Source organism: Ochlerotatus camptorhynchus, unplaced genomic scaffold, assembly GCF_037179485.1.
Source record: "Ochlerotatus camptorhynchus isolate MF236.1 unplaced genomic scaffold, CSIRO-AGI_Acam_v1.1 ptg000942l, whole genome shotgun sequence".
In the NCBI taxonomy this organism is placed as follows: Eukaryota; Metazoa; Arthropoda; class Insecta; order Diptera; family Culicidae; genus Ochlerotatus; species Ochlerotatus camptorhynchus.
In genome coordinates this window covers 12,501-31,513 of record NW_027041386.1, presented here as the reverse complement: position 1 = coordinate 31,513, position 19,013 = coordinate 12,501, and the positions used below count along the sequence as shown (strand labels likewise).

The 19,013-nt window shown below is 39.3% G+C and overlaps 1 protein-coding gene across 1 annotated transcript in view; it reads left to right on the top strand.

The window, feature by feature from the left end:
• Positions 1-19,013, top strand: part of LOC135715532 (uncharacterized) — a 46,393-nt gene that overhangs the window by 26,271 nt on the left and 1,109 nt on the right. The gene's annotated exons all lie outside the window — the stretch shown is intronic.

Sequence of the window (19,013 nt, the reverse complement as noted above, 5' to 3'; positions counted from 1 at the left end):
CCCGAAGTACAAATAGCAGGGAGAAAAACTTAAGCGGTCTTTGCAAGCTCGCTCCAAGAGGTCACTTGCAGAACTCTTAAAAAACACCGCTACATCTTCCCAAACCACCCCAAAAAGCAAAAACACATACTCCATTTTGCCAGATGATGATCAGGGCTCTGACTCAGAGGTTGGTGAAGGTAGTCCCTTTGTCTTTAAAGGCAACACGAGAAAGCGATTAAAAAAAAAAACGTCACTCAAAATCCCCGTAAGACCTCTCGTATGGACTCTCAACCTACCTTGACAAATTTAAGAGGTAGCGGAAATGTACCGAAACCCCCACCACCGGGATTCAAATCTTGTCAAAAGAAGGACTTTCCGCCACTTCCGGGATCATCTAAAATCACAGATATCCCTTTTTTTCTAGCCAGAAAAACAGCTGAATAATCAGCAAGAACATGATGCCATGTTCACGTTTTCTGGAATTGTGGAGAGCATCTTCAATATATTCAACGTCTCTGACTCAACTCGGAAAATAATTAATTTAGTGCTTCCATTCGTGAAAACTCCTATGAAGCAACTAGCTTCTAGGTGGTCCTTCCTTGCATCGATCATATCCTTTGATGGATAATTTTCCGAATGAGGTCGGGGATATGATCTCTGTTCTTCAGTGGAACTGTAGAAGTCTTATACCGAAACTTGACACATTCAAATTTTTAGTTCACAACATTTGCTCTTTGTGAAACATGGCTTTCTTCAGACACCGATCTCCCTTTCCACGATTATAACATTATTCGCCTTGATCGAGCAGATTCGTATGGAGAGGTGCTTCTCGGGATTAATAAGCTCCATTCCTTTCATAGAATCGATCTGCCTTCGGTGACAGGCATTGAAGTTGTCGCATGTCAGGTAAATATTCGAGGTAAAAACCTCAGTATTGCCTCAGTATATCTTCCTCCAAGAACTGTCCCTCCCCATGGACATGGAGGTTGACGGTACTGAAGCAAAGGGTTATGTTTAATTTCTTTATATTTGCAACGATAATGATTTCCTATAGTGACACATATCACCTTCTTAATGCTTCAGTATGCCTCAAACGATTAATTCTTGGTTGTTAATAGAACTTCCTTGATGAAATCGGCTGCTTTATGCAGACTGAGCAATTCTGATTATAGTATCAGATTTGTTCTGTATACAGAGGAACTGGGAGGGCTTATTAAAAACTTCTCACCAATAGAGTAATGATCTTCTAGTAAATTTTGCATATAGTTTTATTAATATTTTATTTTATTTAAGCATATCATTTTTGTTACAGTCAATTTGCATTAGCATATGATACAAGAGATTTAATATTACTTGCTCGTTTTTGCGTAAAATAATCAATATTTAGTTTTTTTTTTTTTTTTTTGTGATCTGAAAATTTACCCAGTTTGGTTAGAAGTTTCGAAGCTAACGCATGTCCACAGGCCTAATAGAAAGATAGACAGAAAAAGTGTATCATGAAGAATGGTTGCATGCAGGGTTGCTTCCACTCACTTGCTATAGATGAGTGATTTTCGGTCGTTAGATGTTGTAATGGAGATTTGTGTTGTTGGATGCGGGATGAGATTGGAGGGCGGGTGTTTGACACATAGAGCCTGTCAATTTCGCTTTCAGAGTGTCGCAGTCAGCGGTTTTATGATTCGTGAGCGCTCGCGATTCGTAGAATCGTTGATTGTGACTGCAAGTGGATTTGACGGGTTTTGTGTGTCGGACGCTTGCTTTTTGGCCTCTTCTTGTGTCTAACATGTGCAGGGTATCATTATAACGTCTAATGGTTTTGAGATTCCTGGTGGCGTGAAATATATTTGTGAGAATATCTTTTTGAGATTTTAGCAGTCACGTTTTGTTTGTAGTTTATATTTTATTTATTTCATGTAATTATCGTAAATAATAGTTATTCAATAATAGATAGTTCATCCATATATTCGTACTTTGACGCAAAGCGCTGTGGATTATGAGATGCTCGATGACCCTGGAGGGATAAATAATAAATAAATAAAAAATCACCACCATCATTTGTTATTTGATATTGAACATTAACCTCGAAAACTATTTGCATATCAAGCGAAAACGTAGTCCTATATTGTCGCGAAGCGTTATGGTTCTGAGATGCTCGATCGTTTTTGCTTACTGAGCAGAAAATCATGGGTTTAATCCCAAGCTCTCAGTCATGACTCTTAAAATTCATTATCACTAAACAAAATTAATGTGTTCTTTCGATAGCCGGCTATCGAAAGATTAAATAAACAACAAATAAACAATACATACTTTTGGTTGCATCGCCAACTTGAGGTGAATCCTAACCGAATACCCTACCCAACCCTCCAACTCCGTAGCACTTATGAGGGTGTCGCTAAGTCGGTGGCCTCTCGTCAAGTAAGTACTACATCAACATTTCCTTCCCTATCCCTAGTTATGGTAAAGATGGGCGTGGCCGGGAATAGCGACAGTCATGCTTCTGTTACTCTTGTTTAGATTGGAACCAATGTTTACTCCTCAGCATTATTCCTGAAAGTAGTCTAACTGAGAATTTCAGAAGAGACATGAGTGTCGCTAGTATCCAATCTTCGAAGTATATCATAACAACGCTAACGCTAGTATATCTTCCTCCAAGAACTGTGATTTCTCGCCAAGGTCTCTCAGATATCTGCTCAGCTTTTTCTGAGCCTCGGTTGATCTTAGGAGATTTTAACTCCCACGGTACAGGCTGGGCGGAACTGTACGATGACAACCGCTCAACCCTGATATACGACCTTTGCGATAACTTCAATATGACAATTCTAAACACTGGAGAAGTAACACGAGTGGCCAAACCTCCAGCAAGAGAAAATAGATTAGACCTCTCCCTCAGTTCGAGCTCACTATCGTGGATTGCTCGTGGAAAGTAATTCAAGATCCCTACGGTAGTGACCACTTGCCAATCAAAATTTCTATTACCAATGGTTCATCTTCCACTCGCTCGGTTGACATCGCGTACGACCTCACGAAAAATATCGACTGGCAAAAATTTGCGGCCACGGTTCTCGGTGGTACTGAATCGGTTGAGATACTCCCTCCGCTGGACGAGTACTCCTTTTTATCGCGACTTATCGTTGACTGCGCTCTTCAAGCACAGACGAAACGCGTTCCGGGTGTTTCCGTTCGCAAACGACCTCCGTGGTGGGATAAGGATTGCACCGACGCAAACAGCGAGAAGTCCGCCGCGTTTGAACGCTTCCGCAAACACGGTAAGGTCGGGGACTTCGAGCGGAACACCGACCTCGAGAAAACTTTTAAGAGCTTGATTAAAGCCAAAAAACGCGGTTACTGGCGTCGGTTCGTCGATTCGTCGGTTCGTCGAGAGACTTCCATGAGAACGCTCTGGAATGTCGGCAGGAGAATGCGAAACGCGTCATCACCGGTCAACGAAGACAAGGAGTACTCAGACAGTTGGATATTCATTTTCGCGCGGAAAGTATGCCAGGATTCGGTGTCGGTTCAAACCAACGTTCGTGATAGTCCGTCGGGTAGTAACGAAATAGATTCTCCGTTTTCGATGGTGGAATTATCACTTGCTCTCCTCTCATGTAACACCTCAGCTCCAGGAATGGATAGAATCAAGTTCAACTTGCTCAAAAATCTTCCAGACGTCGCGAAGAGACGCTTGTTGAACTTATTCAATCAATTTCTGGAGCACAACATTGTTCCGGATGATTGGAGGCAAGTAAGAGTTATCGCCATTCGAAAACCCGGTAAACCCGCGTCGGATTATAACTCGTACCGTCCCATCGCGATGCTGTCCTGTATACGGAAATTGTTGGAGAAAATAATTCTTTTTCGTTAAGACAAATGGGTCGAGTCGAATGGTTTACTTTCAGAAACGCAATTTGGATTTCAGAGAGGCAAAGGAACGAGCGACTGTCTTGCGTTGCTTTCAACTGAAATTCAACTGGCCTATGCGCAAAAACAGCAAATGGGTTCAGTTTTCTTGGACATTAAGGGGACTTTTGATTCTGTTTGTATCGATGTCCTTTCGGATAAACTCCACGATAGTGGGCTTTCACCAATTATGAACAACTATATGAGCAACTTGTTGTCTGAGAAATATATGAGCTTTTCTCATGGAAACTCGACAACTTCGCGAATTAGTTACATGGGTCTCCCCCAGGGCTCATGTTTAAGCCCCCTTCTTTATAATTTTTATGTATAAGACATTGATGGTTGTCTTGATGAAAATTGCTCGCTAAGGCAGCTTGCAGATGACGGCGTTGTGTCCGTTATAGAGCCAAGTGCACCGGACCTGCAAGGACCATTGCAAGATACCTTAGACAATTTGTCTACTTGGGCTATGAAGCTGGGTATCGAATTCTCTCCGGAGAAAACTGAGTTGGTTGTTTTTCTAGGAAGCATCATCCTGCACAGTTACAGCATCATGGCAACAAAAATGGAATGATGGTGAATTGGGAAGATGGTTACATTCCATTCTCCCACAGGTGTCGAACAAACCATGGTTCAAAGGGTTGGACATGAGCCGTGACTTTATACGCGTTATATCAAGGCTTATGTCCAATCACTGCTCGTTAGACTCGCACTTCTATCGAATTGGGCTCTCAGGCAGCAATTTATGTGCGTGTGGCAGTGGTTATCACGATATCAAGCATGTTGTTTGGTCGTGTACCTTACACCGTGTTGCCAGATCTGAGTTATCCACATCCCTCAGGGCCCGAGGAAAACAACCCGCGATACCCGTTAGAGATGTCTTGGCGAGCCGAGACCTCGACTATTTGAATTTAATTTATGTGTTTTTAAAACGGATAGGTTTTGAGGATTTAGAAGTTAGTGTCATCTTGTGTTCTCCCAAGTTGTTAGCTACCCATCGGTGTACGCCCATGTTTGTCTTTTTCATCAGAGTGTCGCCTAGTTCGAGATCAAGAGCACATTGCTCTCCAAACCTTGTGTTCACAATCCCTACCCTGCCATCCATTTGTTACAATTTGTTACCCCTAACCTCGAGATAGCCGCGAGTAATCGGCCCCCGCTTTACTAACGTTAGTTTTAAGTAATTTTGTTATCTAAACAATGAATATCGGCTCCGCAAAGCTACAGCAAATGAGCCTGGAAAAATAAACGAATTATTAAAAAAAAAAAACACTCCGAAGGGTATAAATAGCGGGACCTTTCAATTAGAGTCGGATCCTTGCGATAAATGCAAGAGTGGCAACTGTAAAAAAAATCGAATACTTCTCGATGAACATTTCAAATGGTCCTATCTGCTTTGATCGATTCTCTTCATCGACTTTCTCTTTTCATAACCACTGCTATGCAAACAGATTTCGCGCTAATTCTACCACATAGTTTGATAAAGGAGGTTCTTATCTAGCGTCCAAAACGTCAAATACAACAGGGAAAGGTTTTGCAGCTGAGTTATTGACGAAAGAGAAAGTCGATGAAGAGAATCGACCAAAGCAGATAGGACCATTTGAAATGTTCATCGAGACTTCATCATTTCTCAATAGTGATGGAGTAATACGACATGCACTAAACTAAGGACACGGGATATACTACAATAGATCAATTTACTGGTCGCAGTAGTGTAAGGTCCCGAACAGAGGAAAAAAATGGGTCATTTGTGAAAAAGTTGTTTTGCTTTCAAGAAATCCTTAAGAAATTTATAAGGTTTTAAAATGGCTTTTATGAAGAAAACTTGCAGGCTGACTTGTATTTATCTAAAGCCATTTTGCTTGATTCTAATCCGTTCAGATTTATGGCAGCATTTATGGAGGCAAAGTTGCCTGCAAAAAGTTAAACGTCAAAGTTTGTTTATCTTTCGATAATTGCGCAGTGGTATCCAGGGTTCTTCCAGGCGGTTTTCTCCCGATGGATTGTGAGCAGTTAGATAGTTTGCGATACTGTTTTACAACATTTCGTATTTCGAACAGCAGGAAGCGCAATCGTTCCCGAAAAAGATCCCCTTCTTCCGGATGGGTACAGAAGTGCACCATCCAACGTTGCAGGGATGTACGCTTGAATGAAATTTTCGAAGAGTTGATTCTTTCGCTGAATAAAATCGCTGCTATGGTTCGGAAACCACCCAGTAAGAATTGTCGGTCCGATGCAACTCCGATAAGAAACCGATGCATCGGACTATGCGCCTGATGTAAGCCCGATAAAACAATCCGATTTGACCCCTTGTATCGTGCTAATTTGCAACCAAAACATCGGAATTGTAGACCTCGAGAGCGTGCTCTCGCTCGGTTTGAAGCACTCATGTGACTCCGATGTGGAACAAAATTTTGCATGGCGCATCGGGGTGTCGATTTTCGCTTTTGAGCATATTCCTATCAGAATGACACTCCGACGTGAAGCCGATGCGGGGCAAAATGTTGTTCCTGGCATCGTGCTCGCATCGGGGTGTAGATTTTTATTAAATTAGGATAGGGTAGGGAACATCTACGGCTTAAACGGCCATTTCCGTCATATCGAGCGGAAACATCAAATAAATCATCATCAATAAATTTGCCGAATCAATCGAGCCCTTGGTGTGACAGTTTACTTCAAAAGCTACAAAACAATTTATAATCATGAGAACGCATAAAATGAATGTTTACATTCATTATTCTCAAAAAAAATCAATTGCGCCGAGCCACAGCATTTTTTCAGCCTGCACTCGTGTGCCGAATGGATTTCAATGGCATTTCAATGGGTTCGGCCGGAATTGAAACCGTATGACGGAATGGGCGTCCAATAGGGGTGTAAGGATTTTATCATTATCACAACAATTTGTTACTCCTTTGGTAAACAACCGGTGCGATTGGTAAATCCATTTAGAAGGTGATTGAAACATTCTACTATTTGTTAAGTGGTTAAGAGGTTAAGTGTGGTTTGCGCTTACTATGACGTACACTAGGGCATTTAACCCAATTATTATAAGAATTGGAAAAATGAATATAACACTAAGCATAACAATAATGAGAATAAGAATAATTATACTGTAATAATAAAAAAAAGCAATAACAATAATAGGAATAGGCATAACAAATAAAATAATTTAAAAAATAAAGATTTAAATTTCCTGATATTGTTCAAAAATCACATTTTATTTTATATTCTGCTAAATGTGATGAATCTACACGTTAGGAAGTTCTTTAAATTATATTACGTAATTTTAGCACAAGTGAATTTTTTTTTCGATTTGTGTAGGTCTCGATTTTGGCAACATAGATGAAACAGCTGTGTTTCCAAAATCGAGATCCATGTGTAATATGAATAAGCATAATAAATAAAATAACTACCGTAATAATAAGGGTTAGATGTTGAGTTCATCCAGTATTGTGAAAATATGGGTGATTATCTACCATTTGCATTGAAAAACTCAGTTTTGACAAAAACAACTATGGGACCGACATGCGAAGAGCGACAGTATAGGATGAAGATAAAAATTGATTCGGTGGGAGCGCTTCTTTTGTTTTTGGGAATAATGTGTGCAAACCTTCAATACCAGGCGTTCTCATTGACTTCGTTCGGTAGCTTATTAACTAAAGTATCGTACTAATCGCACCAGTGGCTTGTTAACTCTGAAATCATGGATTTATTTGAAGTTTTCTGCTCGATAGGCCCAAAATGGGCGATTAGGCCGAAGTAGTTCTCTACCCTACTATCCCAATGTACACGATAAAATTTCAAGCGCATATATTTTGAAACTTCTAAAAAGTCATATAGGGTAAATGTTGGCTTCGGCACCCATTGACTGTTTTCGGCAACCAAAATTTAAACGTTAATTTCACTATGTTTTCCCATCAACGCACTTCCCTGAATGTGTCCAAACGATTGTTTAGCCTTTCAGCTTCAATCTGATTATATTTGAACGATCGAGCAATCCAGTAATGCTACATTTTTCTTCAAATAAAGCATACGCACTACAAAATCGGGTTGATTTCGAGTTGCCGATAATAGAACAGCTGGTTAACACGCAGTTCTAATGGGAAGGTTGCCGAAGAAAAAGAGGCTGCCGACATTAGTCACACTCACCTGAGAAGTTTGGAGCGTTGTAAAAACACTTTCAAAACGTATTGAAAAATTCTGTCGATTGGAATGGATAGAGAAGCAAGCAGCAGATTAATGTAAACAAACAGACACATCATATATGTGCGTGGCGCTGAGAAAATGCTAGTAGAAGTGCAGACGCTGCATAGATAGACGAGAATACGTAAATTCCCCTATTTTCTTTAAGATGTTCACTAATGTCGCCATGAAACAAAATTGGTTGCATGGTGATCTTGACACCAACACTCAAACCTATTTTTACAGCTAAAGATTTCCATATGAAAAAAAAAAAATTCAGCAAAACAGAACAACAACAAGCTAATTTATGGCGGTTGCTTTGAAGCAATAAAAATTAAATTGTATTTATAACTGATTTCACCAAAGCGTAATAAAACTGCTTGACTACAATATTACCCTTAAAGAGGCTATGAGAACCTTTTGTAGAGTATGGGGCTTCTAACAAAAGGTTTTAAGACAGCTTTATTGTGATTTTCGAACATGCTTTATAAACCTTATCAAGAGTGGAAGACGATCTTATAGCGGTTATCAAAAGGTTGTGCTGGAGCTATTAATTTTATTGACGGTTTTATAAAATTGATCTCAAAACCCACTAATAGAGTGCAATAAAACAAGAAATGCTACTTGGGATGCGTATGTGATTATTTCAAGAACCGAAATGCAAAGAAGGGATTTCCTTTGTTAAATTTAAATGCTAATAATAATGTTTTGGTTGCCTCTTGTTCTTAAACATAGAATTGGATGAACTTTGACTCTTCTCACTTTGAATTGAAACGAAGGGCATGCCAACGGTGAAACTTCAAAATGTTCACAAGCACGTTCTCGAAGCGTACGCAATCAATTCCGATGTCTCTAGCGTTGTAGCTTAAAAAAACATGTTGGAAATCTTTGTATCTACTTTAAAAATATGGAATGCACATGGTTGCTCAAAGCAGAATGTTTTAGGACGTTGCTCCGAATATTTCAAAAAACCTTTCAAATTACCCGAAAGATGCAAGTATTGCTTCCAGAGGCAAAGCAAAAAGATACGGCAGAAATTATTAAAGAAGCTGCTCAAATAACACCTTCGCGAACAACCAGAATTAGAGATTCTTGGAAAAAAAAATCAGAGGGCAATCATAGATAGCGATTTATCTGTCTCGCAGTACAACAAAATTCAATCGGGAGCAAATAAGCGTTTGTTTGTAACATCGGAAGGAATGGTCGATATAAATAAAAGGAAACTGATCAACTTCACAGATGCAGAGCTTTTGGACATAGCGATGATAGTAAAATATGGTAAGGTTGGCAGCACAGGCAATCCAGAATTCAATCAAGCTTACGAAAATTATGATGGTAATCAAACTGATGCCTGCATATTTACTTCCTGGCTTGTACTGATCAAATCCACTGCGGAAGATAAAGTCCTATTCCGAAATCCCCGCTCTTCGTCGACGCGTCTGTGTAGACAAATTCACAGAGATAGAGAGAGATAGAGAGAGAGAGAGAGAGAGATAGATAGAGAGAGAGAGAGAGAGGGGTTCGTGATTACCTTATATTCTGTTGAGCTTCCGGACTTTCGGGCGGGGACCTGGTCCGATGCTTTAACTATTCCTATCGACGTTCCTCGTGCTCGCTTCCGGGGCGGTAGCTCAGCGGATATTGGGCACTAGCAAGTGGGGGTGGACTCACCAGACCTCACTAGACCCTTACCTCCACGGCTTCGGCTACCACTCACCCGACGCGTGCGGTAATTCAATGGCACGATGCTCCCCATGCAGCATTTCTTGTTTTATTGCACTCTATTAGTGATTTTTTAGATCAATTTTATAAAACTGTCATTAAAATTAATAGTTCCAGAACAACTTTTTGATAACCGCAATAAGATCGTCTTCCAGCTTAGTGGACCACTCTTGATAAGGTTTATAAAACATGTTTGAGAATCACTATAAAGCTGTCTTAAAACCTCTTTAAGAGTAGTATTGTATTCAATCAGTTTTATTACGCTTTGGTGAAAATCAGTTATAAATCCAATTTAATTTTTATTGCTTCAAAGCAACCGCCATAAATTAGCTTGTTGATGTTCTGTTCTGCTGAAACTTTTTTTTTCATATGGAAATCTTTAGCTGTAAAAATAGGTTTGAGTGTTATATAAATATATGACTTTTTAGAAGTTCCAAAATATATGCCCTTGAAATTTTATCGTGTACATTGGGATAGTAAAGGGTGATACGGTCAAAATTTGGTCAATATCAACTTGACGTATTTCTTTCAATTTTGCATTTAAAAAACCTGAACACCCCTCATTTTGAAGGTGTGTGTGTGTAGAATGTTGCTCCTATTTTGATTTTGGAATTCACTCTTCAGTTGTCAAAATGCCGTCCAAGCAAGAAGAGCAGCGTATCAAAATTTTGCTCGCGCATCGCGAAAATCCGAGCTACTCGCACGCAAAGTTGGCAAAATCGCTAAAAGTTGCCAAATCAACCGTTACAAATGTAATTAAAGGGGGAACGTTTGTCGACAGCCAGGAAGTCTGGATCGGGGGGAAATCGAAAACCGGAAGCCGCTGAGACGACAAAGAGAGTTTCCGGTAGTTTCAAGCGAAACCCTAACCTCTCTCTCCGAAATGCCGCAAATAAGCTGGGTGTATCGTCTACAACCGTGCATCGAGCCAAAAAACGAGCCGGACTATCGACTTACAAGAAGGTAGTGACTCCAAATCGCGATGATAAACAAAATACGACGGCCAAAGCGCGATCCCGGAGGCTGTACACGACGATGCTGACGAAGTTTGACTGCGTGGTAATGGACGACGAAACATACGTCAAAGCTGACTACAAGCAGCTTCCGGGACAGGAGTTTTATACGGCAAAAGGAAGGGGAAAGGTAGCAGATGTTTTCAAGCACATGAAACTGTCAAAGTTCGCAAAGAAATATCTGATTTGGCAAGCCATCTGTACCTGTGGCTTGAAAAGCAGCATTTTCATAGCTTCCGGGACTGTCAACCAAGAAATTTACGTGAAAGAGTGTTTGAATAAACGTCTGCTGCCTTTCCTGAAGAAACACGGTTGTTCCGTACTGTTTTGGCCGGATTTGGCATCTTGCCATGACGGTAAAAAGGCCATGGAGTGGTACGCCGCCAACAACGTGCAGGTAGTTCCCAAGGACAAGAACCCTCCCAACACGCCAGAGCTCCGCCCAATTGAGAAATACTGGGCTATTGTCAAGCGGAACCTAAAGAAGACCAAAAAAACTGCTAAGGGCGAGCAGCAGTTCAAGGCAAACTGGCTTTCTGCGGCGAAGAAGGTGGACAAGGTGGCTGTACAAAATCTGATGGCAGGGGTCAAGCGAAAGGCCTGGCAATTCGGATTTGGAAAAGCGGAAGCCTAACTGAATATTTTTCCTGAATTTTATACTAATTGAACTTGAAAAAGAAATTTAATTTGATTTTTTAAATAAACGATTTCACCGATTTACACGCGTTTTCCCTTGACCAAATTTTGACCGTATCACCCTTTATGTACGTTTTTTAAATGCGCCTCCAATATAATTCAAGTTAACAAAAAAGATTGTTTCAGAAATCAAATGAATTTGCTGGAATCTTCTTAATTTTACAGAAAATAGATCTCAATAAATAAATTCATACCAATGCACACTGGAAATCATTTCGGATCTCTATACAATAAATTACCTGCCCACGGTTCGGTACACGGTCAATTGCAACTACCATGATCTCGTTGATAACGATGAGAGACAGTAGCGGTGATAGTATACATCCTTGTCTCACACCAGCGACTACCCGGATAGGGTCGGACAAGGCTCCGTTATGCAGAACTCTGCACGTGAAAGCTTCATACTGCGCTTCGATGAGGTTGACGATTTTATCCGGGACTCCCTTGCGACTCAGGGCGCTCCACAGATTCTCGTGATTGAGACGGTCGAAAGCTTTTTCGTAGTCAATGAATACCAAATAAAGGGACTCTTGGAATTCATTGACCTGCTCAAGGATGATGCGGAGCGTGACAATATGGTCCATACAAGATCTTTCGGCACGGAATCCTGCCTGCTGCCGTCGGAGAGTCGCGTCGATTTTCTCCTGTACCCGATTCAGGATAACTTTGCACAGAACTTTGAGAACAATACACAGTAACATGATGCCTCGCCAATTGTCGCACACAGTCAGATCTCCCTTCTTTGGAACCTTCACTAAGATGCCTTGCATCCAGTCGGCCGGAAAAGTCGCGGTGTCCCAGATAGTACGAATAGTTGATGCAACATTTGTGCGGCTAGCCTGGGGGTCAGCTTTGAGCATCTCTGCTGATATGCGATCGACCCCTGGAGCCCTCGAAAAAGCGTCGGAAAATATACTCATTATATGAGTAATCTACGTTTTCGCGAATTTGAGTAACCTGAACTCAAATATGAGTAACTCTTACTCAATTTCGAGTCGTTCTCATTGGCCGTGTATGCGGAATTTGTTTAGAAAAGTATCTCAAGTGCTTGTTGGTGGATTCGGATGGCAAAGTGTTACAACCCTTTTATTAAGTTTAAGAAAAGTTTAAAAACAAACAAACAGACATAATACATTGTATATTTTTCAATATAAAACATCTTCGTTAAAACACTACCGCCATCTGTTTAGTAAACTGTGATGAATAGTACGCTGAACAGATGGCGATAGTGTGTAAAATCAAATGCAAGGGTTATTGACTATGCGCGCCACAGGTGGCGGTACTACCAACTAAAAACATTTAAATTGACTGTTAAATGCGTGTTCGATGAACAAATTACCAGTGTTATGTCTATTTGTCTGTGGTTTGAATGTTGTGTTTGTTTTGAATGTACACGCATTGTAGTCTTATAACTTTTTGTTTATGTATTTGAAGATGATGTATTTCGGGTGTACGTAGAATCCCGCACAACTTAGACCTGTAAGAGATTAAATAAAAAAAGCTCTAGTATCAACGTATTGTTAATAATAGTCACTTATTCACCTTTAAGTCGAAGCAACAATTGTTTGTTTTATTGAAGTTTTATAGTAGTTCATATGACCAAATTATTAAACCTTCACTGACGACCACATTGTGCTTTAACATCCCCTTATCAACCGCTATAAAACTATTTCTTGGCCAATTAGCCCAGATTAAAACTTGATATGCGAACCACCTTAGGAGCATAAGTTTTATGTCAGTTTTATCACACTCTACCCGTGGTTGTTAAAAATGAAAGCATAAAACCTCCTCCTGATCAGAAAGTTTTAACTACCTTTGATGACTACCACAAAACTATGTTACAACCGCATAAATCGCCACTGAAGAAGTTGATAAAACATGATACGCAAAACATGTTGACAACCTTTAAGGTTTTAAGTTGGATTTATTTGGATGATAGTTAATATTGAGAAATATTTTATTGTGGTTTTATTCTTTCGATGTTTGATGTGAAATCATGATCAATGACAGTTCGTAACAATGCTGATATTGTTGTATATTGAAAACAAGACAACTTTATTACAATTTTGAACCAATATATGCTTCAAGGCATGTCGTTCAATATTTATGGTGTTTATTATACCAAATAGGAGCACAAATTCAGTGCCCCATATTAATCCCAAAATATAAGGATATTTTTATTTTGTCTATTTTAGCACCATAAATGAATGAATAATTAAAAGTTTATCTAAATATTTAGTTCAAAACTGTTATTACTGTTGAACAATAACCATAATTACATATTATTTAATTATACATAGATGTATGTAAGTGTGCTATCGCCTATTAATTAAAGCGTAATTAATCATATTGTGTGAAATTTTCTCATACGGCGACATTTGTTTCGTTATAACTTGCTGCTTTTAAAAAATGCCTCAATATAACATATTCGCCTAGATTGGAATTCTAAAGCATAACATAAACCTAATGGTTGTATCTTAGCATTTCCTAGTCCAACTTGAGAGCGTTGAGTTATATGTTAGCTCTATAGCTAGCTTGCTGGTTTTATTAGGTTACAGCGAATAAAAGCAAAACAAAAACCTTGGCAACCTGTCAAAAAGTCAACATTCCAAGCGATCCTCCTATTTCTATTGTAATCAATAGATAAAAAATGCTCATGGGCTCCACTAAAAGCTTTTACAACACAAAGTTTAAAGCCGTGATGCCAATACTGTCCATCTCAAATCGGATTTAGTGAAACTGTCTGCGTAGGGTTCGTGGATCTTTCGGAAGTGTATCGGAAAGCCGCTTTTTCAATATATTTAAGAGCTCCTTCACCGCACTGTGCCTTATGTTAAATGAGGAAGCCCATGACTGTAATGCTGCAGGAGTTTCATATTGGCGATCGTCTCATCGTCTTCATCGTGTTCAAAAACACTGAAAGCACTCGATTAAATTTTCACGCACTCATTTTCGACGTTTTTTTTTATATTGGTAAAAATTTTCAGAGTATTTTTTATTTTTGTTTTAGTATTTTTCTTATCTATGAATCTTGAGCCTCTGATATAGATGATAGTTGTAATGAGGCTTTAATGAAAGTATAATAGTGCTTCAAGGTCCTGAAAAGTATGCCATAACACATAATTGCATGTTTTGTTCTGGTTTTATACTTCAGTTATAAGTAGTGATACAGAACCACCTTACAGCTACTGTGAAAACTATGAGCTACCACAGGCTGCAAGGGTAAAACAATGATAAAATAACAATAAATCTTCCAAGCATTTAGATTGTCACTTGGGTGTAAATCCGATCCGAATGATTCATTCCCCTGTGCTAGACCGAAAAAGTGCGAACAAATGTCATAAAACTAAATTACAATCGCTGGACCACACACAAGATCTAATTTCAACGCGTTCAAGATGCATTTTACCGAAAAGCTGCTACAGATTTTTCATCGGCGTGACATAAATTTATTCGGCGGTGTGAAAGGTTTTACTGCGGCGGCGCGCCGACTCAATTTCACCGGCGGCGGTGGCGTACGAAAATCGTCGGCGGCGGCGGCGTGGCGCGGTGGCGCACAGGTCTAATCTGCGTATGCCTGCGGCCTTCGTTGGTGTGTGTGCTTGGTTGATGCTCGGCACTCAGCTATACACGCAATGATGGATGAACGATGTAGATGTAGAGACGGGTGCTCACACTCGATGATGATAATACGTGAGCGGGTATGCGTGACCAAGTAACGATTATGCGCTAATTGGTTTTCGAATTGCCAACCGCACCGATTAATCTTTTCTTCCGATTATGCCGAAAATCACACTTTCTTCTTTGAAAAAATTCTCACTTTCGGATTAATTTACCGGGAACTATGTCAGGAATCACTAAGCGTTAGCGTTAGCGTTGTTATGATATACTTCGTAGATTGGATACTAGCGACACTCACGTCTCTTCTGAAATTCTCAGTTAGACTACTTTCAGGAATAATGCTGGGGAGTAAACATTGGTTCCAATCTAAACAAGAGTAACAGAAGCATGACTGTCGCTATTCCCGGCCACGCCCATCTTTACCATAACTAGGGATAGGGAAGGAAATGTTGATCTAGTACTTACTTAACGAGAGGCCACCGACTTAGCGACACCCTCATAAGTGCTACGGAGTTGGAGGGTTGGGTAGGGTATTCGGTTAGGATTCACCTGGCGATGCAACCAAAAGAATTTATTGTTTATATTTTATTGAAATTTCTTGGATTTTATTCCAACGCTAATTGCATTTTCATAATGATAATATGGCGACAGAGGACAGCAGGCAAGAAAAACACTAAGTGCAATTTCTTCAAATGTATAATGCTTACATTGGATGAAAGCAGAACAGAAAAGCATAATGCATGATTTTATTTCGAGCACTATTTTGTTTTTACAAGAGCAATTCATTTTTAATTTGAGGGGAAATGTATATGCCTATTCTTCGGGTGCAACCGATGAATTTTACAAACATTTGGGAAAGTTTTGAATGGTACATTAATCTTTATGAAAAGTTATGCGTGATTTCAACTTTTTTGTCCTAGAACTGTCACCATTCCAAGATTCGAAAGTGTCACCCCATGAATATGCGAGCGAGAACGGAAGAATTATAGAGATTGCTGACGTTTTTCTTACTCACACTACGTCGCGTATACGTATACACGAAATGTTTGCATCAGGAAATTTGTTTCCACAGCGTAAAGTTTTCCTGATGAAAACAAATCACTGACATAATCGCACTTTAGCAATCTCTACTGTCATTTTTGTTTTTGATTCAGTTCCAACCCGTGTGAACCCGAACTTTATGTCAGTGCAAACCTTAACCCGAGCCATGTTACAAAAACGAACGATCACCCTAACGTTTGCTAGTAAACAAAAAGATCCTATCTTGATACCTGATTCAGGTTGGAACTGAATCAAAACTAAAACGACATATGTTAAATGCTGTCGGTAAGTATTATCCGGGTGGGAACTAACGATTTTAAATTGGCCCACTACTTGACTATTGGTCCCAAGCAAATTGATTAACGTACCCCATTCTAGTCGAAATTCTACTACTACACTATGTTTGTTTTGATTCGCTATGAAAGTTTGGCAGATAAAATGAGGGGTTCGTCGATTTTCCATTGTTTCGAGGGGCGCATCGATTAGCTTGGGATCGTAGATAGTACCAGAGCTGAGCCAAAAAATTGAGCACGTTTCTTCGGGACCTACTAGCCTTAGAGTTACCTCTATGGTATTATTCTTTATCTGGTGCTTGAAATTGTGGTTTAAGGAGTGTTTAAGTTTTAAGTGATGTATGGCTTATAATTTTTTTCAGGTTAATCTGCTGCGGCACACAGTGGAGCAAAATTGAACAATTTGCGAGCTACTTCTGTGAAGAACACAGGTGATTGAAGTGGGAATCGTAAGACATTAAACTGCAAATAAATAACACAGTCGTCAAAACGTAGTAGAAACACAATTAAAAGAAAAGCTTCTGAACCAACATGCTAGTTCCGAAAAGCAGCAGATGGTGGCAAAGATACAGCAACCCCGTCAGCTGCACTCTATAGAAGTTAGAAGTCGTTCAACCGATTCCTTGGCAGTCAATCCATGCTAGCAGCCAGCTGAAAATTCATTACCATCGATCATCCATCATGACATCGTTAACCGCATCACCCGTAAATGTGTATTGAAAAAATCCTTAATAAATTGAAGGCGAAAAATGATTTTTATTGCAGTCGCTAGAGTGAGTTTTCCTTACAAAGCGATGTGTTCACATTTTTGGGCTCTTAATACTAAAGGGGTGGAGGAGGAATGTTTTGCCACTTTGGTGCCAATATTGTCCATTCACAAGTTCTGTAAGGTCCACTGCTAGGGTAGTTTTAATAAATTTTTTTTTGTTATAGTCACTTTTCCGGGGGTGAGGTTTGAACTCGTGCCTTTGGCATGAGAGGTATGGATGCTAACCGCTACGCCGGGGTCGCCTTGTCTCGTTTTAATCAATGGTCTAGGATCGCGTGACAGAATGTCCGATAAGCGAGTATTAAAAAAAGGAAAGAAAGTCTTCAATGCTGATTGTTGAATTTTTGTGACCAACCACGACTGTAAATCTGATAAGAGACGCAAGTTGGCGTAAGTATCATCCTCCAACTCCAGATAATTATATATTTGCTCTTCATGAGCCATTTTTGGTGTAGCAATGTGTCCATTCGAAGTGAAGATGGTTCAGGATGGTGAGGAGGCACACTCTTTACAGCTTCCTTTGTGACATCCGCGCAGAAAATGCAGCGGCTTTTTTTTTCATGGTTGGAGTTATTCACGAAGGTTTGCGGCTGACTGTAACAAATAAACGGGCTCATTCTAACTATTTTGTTGATTTTTTTTTTGCGCTCCGCTTGGAAGTACCGTAAAGTTTTGATTCTTTTCTATGTTGTAAAAATAAAATGCTTATTTACACTTCTGACAAGTTGCAACTGAATGCTTGTAATTGTTTTAAAATAACTATTTCATGGCCAACTGGTTTTATTGCGCTTACTTATATAGCAATATAAGGATTTATCTTTGGGTTTTAAGGGCAATTAACATTGTTTTTTTTTATACTTCAAGGCAATTATAAAACCTTTCATAAGTGAAAATAGCATCAGTTGGTTTTTTTTATTAGCTTTATAGGGGTTTTGTAGGTAGCTATAAGAATGTTCAATGACTTGACTTGTATATGACCATCATAAAGCTGTAGGTAATGGTTGCAGCTGCAATAAAACCTTTATAAATTTGGAATATAGCCAAGCAGCTCTAGATTTGGTACTTGGGTCGTCACCACCGTGCACTAGAAAAACTGTACTTCCAGTAACTTCTGCTAACAGTCGTTTTTGTTTTCTTTATATCTTCTGCTTTTGATCCGTCTTCTCCGAAGGTTGGAAACTGTCTCCTGGTTTTTTCAGCAACTAGCTCTCGTCTGCTTTTTTTTTTGTTTCACCTTCTCTCTCCTTCCTTCACTCTCTCGATCTTTTCCGGATATTCATATGCCAAATATAAAATGACAAGTCAATTTCGCTTGCTGATGTGAAGGCAGAGATGTAAGCCATCTTTATGGGGTGTTTGTACACATTTTAGATGCATTTTTTTTAATTTAAGTTTAAGTCCTAATCTAATGTGCCACTAGTTTAATTTGTTAATAACTAATCCTTTAATTAAATTCTTGTATTTAAATCCTCTTTTAATTCTTTAATTTAATTTATCTAATAAGGTCCACATGTATGTAGCATTCGACTGCAAAGATATTTTACGAGCGTATTGGTAACAGATTGTAACATGCTATCTCTTAAAATAAAAAAATGTATTCAACAGAAGTCTTTTTATTTCTCAAAAAAAAAAAAAAAAACACTTAAAAGATCGCGTGCCGACACATGTTTTTAAAACTTTTCGACAGTAAAATAAGTATAGATTAAAAATCCTACCTAGATTGCTGCGCCAATTTGCGCCGGAAATAGTTATTTGAGGCGCAAATACCCCTACAAATAACGATTATTTATTAATAAA